Source organism: Mya arenaria, chromosome 9 (genome assembly GCF_026914265.1).
Source record: "Mya arenaria isolate MELC-2E11 chromosome 9, ASM2691426v1".
NCBI lineage: Eukaryota > Metazoa > Mollusca > Bivalvia > Myida > Myidae > Mya > Mya arenaria.
In genome coordinates, this window is record NC_069130.1 from 40,366,562 (window position 1) to 40,370,740 (window position 4,179).

Sequence of the window (4,179 nt, forward strand, 5' to 3'; positions counted from 1 at the left end):
TGCAATTTTTAGAGTTTATTTTTCAAGTGGAGTGATTTTCCTTAAGAATAACTTGACCCCCCTTTTTTATTGGCTTAAAAGGTAATTTAAAGCTTGTACTTTAAGAATATATGTGGTTATCATAGGCTGCATTCGCTCGAAATGCCTTTAAATGTTGTCTAAAAATTATAATTTTACATTGAATTATATTGGGAATAACAATGGTGGTGTGTAACCTGAAGTCGTCAAACCGACCATTCGGAGCTCCTCGGCCATTATTTTCAAAAACAACCTCGGATGTATATGGACGGTTTACATACTTAAAAAGTGGTACGTTTAAGTCCGCTGCAAATAGATCGCGTAGTAATCTTATTTAGTAGTTAAATTTTATGACTTAACTCTTGGGAATCGTAATTATGTTTGCAATAATACACTTCACTGGCAATCAATTTAAACTGAGAGCAATGAATACAACTCTTAAACACTACATTTAATTAATGCTTTTATTAAAAAAAAAATACGGACTACTTAAACAGATGTACCGGCATACATCCGAGGTTGTTTTTGAAAAAATGGCCGAGGAGTTCCGAATGCAAACCGACTGTTTACTAAGACACCGATTATGTGTTGCGTTGTGGAAATCGCTAATATGTTCAAAGGCTGTCGTAAACTAAATGTATACTAAATGTAAAATGCAAAAGAAATAACAATAAATGAATAAATAGAAATGTTAAAACAATGTTCGTAACAAGCAACATTTAAATGACAGTACATATTATGGTATTAGTCAGATTTAAGTTTCGCAAAATCAAGGATTGTGGATCGGCACATCTTGTCGGTTTCGAGAAACTGTTCAATCATAATGTGACGTGACAGCGTACAGAGCGTATGAAGATCATGGTCAGCATCATAACTATCAACCCAAATGCCCATATCACCTAATATCAGTCATGCGTTAACAGTGATAAACGGTTTTTCATACATTTTTGTATACATAGTTGATTTGACTCTCGACTTAAGCCAAATGTACGTAGAGATATTTTCGTTACGAAGCAAACCGCGGATATAATACATTAACGTTTTGTAGTCTGTGTTTCTAATTACTTATATGATATGAATTAAATTATTAATAAATAAATAAATAAGAAATACCGGCATGAAAAGTATACAAAAAAACTTATCCTGTCCGAGAGCATGTAAAGAACTCCTTGTACTTACCGCTATTTTGTTGGGTTTGTTTGGCTACGTTCAAGTGTTAAAAACATTAATGAACCTTTAACACCACTAAAGAGTGGTTTCTCCATTGCAAAAGGCATTATTTGTTCAGAAATATCCGAGACTCGTCCTCTATGACACTTACAAACATGTTAAACTCATGGAAAATCCAGGAGCATACTTGGTAATCAGTTAACCCTTTTATGTGAGAAAATCGTTTGCGAGATTTCGATGTTCTAGCCATAAATCTTGATATTGAAACTGATAGTCATTAATTGATTCCAAGAGAAGTAGTGGAATGTTTACTTTGATACTCGATGTGTAAAAACTGAGTACATCGTATGTTTTAAATTTCATACATATAGACAAGAAAAACAACTTTTAAAATATACGTGTCCCTGGTACAATGGGAAAATTAGCAAATACATAACATCTGCAATCTTATGCAATGTTTAAGCGAATAAATAAATACGCTTTTTATGTTAATGTTATTATGAAACAAATAAAGAAGACACATTGTTTATTGCTTGATAGACAAAAAGCTCGTTGATTTTGATGTTTTGATGTTTTATGAACTTTTATGAGTTTGAGGCCTTTGTTAACAAATTGACATTACAGTGTTGTAATGTATGTAGGTCCTTAGAACATTCTTCATTGTGTTTAAGACAACCTGGCTTCCCACTGTTGTTTGTTTTTACTTTACTTGATTAAAATATATACAATTCCTTATCAATATATAAACACGTAAAATATTAAAATAAAATCGGTTTTCACTCCAAAAATATCAGTTTTGAAATTTTGAGGCCGATATATTTATTGTTTGTTTAGTTTGTCAAAAGAAGGTGCAGTGGACTCCGAGAATTAACTATGTTTATGCAATTACTCTGTACAATAAAAAAAATCCTTAAAACTTATTCACATGTACCGAAGTCACTGATCTTACAGTACATTTACACCGTATAGATGATGTTATCATGTTATCATGTTATCATGTTATCGCTTTGACAAACATGGACACTTGCACGTAATATCACGTCTTTGTGATGTTTGCTGTTTATAGATACTGATTTTTGAAAATGTAGGTTACATTGATGATTTTGATTTTATATTAAACTGTAAGCCTATATTTCTGAAATATTCTGAACGATTTTGTATTCCTAACAGTCAGGTTAATTTAAAATGTACTTGCCAACAAATGAAAGCGTCAAAGAAATGCACCAGTCAATTGCAACCACTACCTCCAGGTCGAGGATATACCGGGGATAGCGGCGGAAATGGGCCGTGTTTTTACTTTTTAGGTGGCCACGCAGTGCCGATTGAATGCGGTGGTTTTGTTTTCGCGCCGGAAATATCGGGAAATCGGCCATGGTTTTGTGGCCGTAAATATCCGTTCTTTAAACGGTATTTGTCCGCGTTTTAGCTAAATCTTTCCCGCAGTTGAACGAGTTAAAAAAGATTGCTTTAAATATGTACTTCATAATAGGCCTTGGATTGGCTGGACCGAAAGTCAAAGTTCCCGCTATTCGCCGGATCTGAGGCGCGTGGTTACAATTTAATGGTGCACAAGTAGCGAGAATATAATAATATCGACTCTTTCAAACGTCATATAAGGCTGAAACCAAAGTATAACACGAAATGAAATGAATAGGACAATGACCATCTACATTGTTACTCAATTTCTTGTCCGAAAATAATCAAACATCCCCTAACTGTCCTGCTTTTAATGCCATACGTGTGAACATTAGAAATTGACGACACAAAAATAAAACCAAAACACTTACTTTATACATGTTTTTAATCAGCAGTCATATATCTATTATCTTCGCACAAATTAAAAGTACGTACATCAGAATCTAATCTCATTCATGTTTGAACTGCAAGGCAGTGTATGGTACGAGATAAAAATGTTCTGATATCGTTTGATCATTCGCTTTTTCAGAAATTTACCCCATTAATTATTCATTGGGACCACCGGCGCAAATGAAGGTAAGATATTTTCTTTCGTGTCTTGTGTCTTAATTGCATAATTATTATTTTATTTTTACATGTATGCATACACTCATAATTATTTGAGAATATTTGGGAACGTCATCCCTGACACCAAGGACAACAGTTTTAACTTTTACCAAAATAACCATGAAATAACTGTTTTATAACTTGGTCAAAAGTTTCTTTAAATATTTAATACTTGGGTTATTACCATGATATAGGGTCATAATGAGTTACAGATAAAAATGTTGTATTTAATTATTTGGCATATGTAGGGCTTCAAAAACGGAGGGCTGAACCCTAGCCCCGAACTTGAAATGTTTGGAATATTATTTAAAAATAGTAAGTTGTGTTTTAAACATCGATTTCAAATGAGATGTCGGGCTTTAAAAACGGGGTCTTGTTTAGAATAACATTTTAATACAGTGAGTTTTGTTGCCGTCCCGACGTTTTATTTCAACACGTTTGTAATAATTCGGTTAACAACAAGCGTGATTTGACCTTTTAAGATCACATAGGCACAAAAATGCCCCGCGTGAGCTTTTGTGATAGGGTGATTTTCCTTCCTTTTCCAGATTCCCTGAATAAAAGTTGCTTCATGTAGAACTCTAGTTGCCATGGCAAACGGAAGGAAAAAATGAAAATGTTGTTCTCATAAACCACTGGCCCGATTTCTAAATATTTTTTACAGAAATGACCCTTAGGTGACCTTGTATAAGATTTATTCACTCCATGTTGATTCCTAAAAAATGACATGCAGGGGTCGATGCTGAAAATATTCCTGCCGGATTTTAAAAATAATTTCACATAAATGTTGCTTAGCTGGCCTGCTATCAAACTTGTCACCCTAAACTGGTTCAAAATAAAACATGACAGCATGAGTAGGGGCCGGAGTTACCCTCACTTTTTGAATTTATGAAAAAAATGAAAATATTCCTGCCGGATTTTAAAAATAATTTCACATAAATGTTGCTTAGCTGACCTGCTATCAAACTT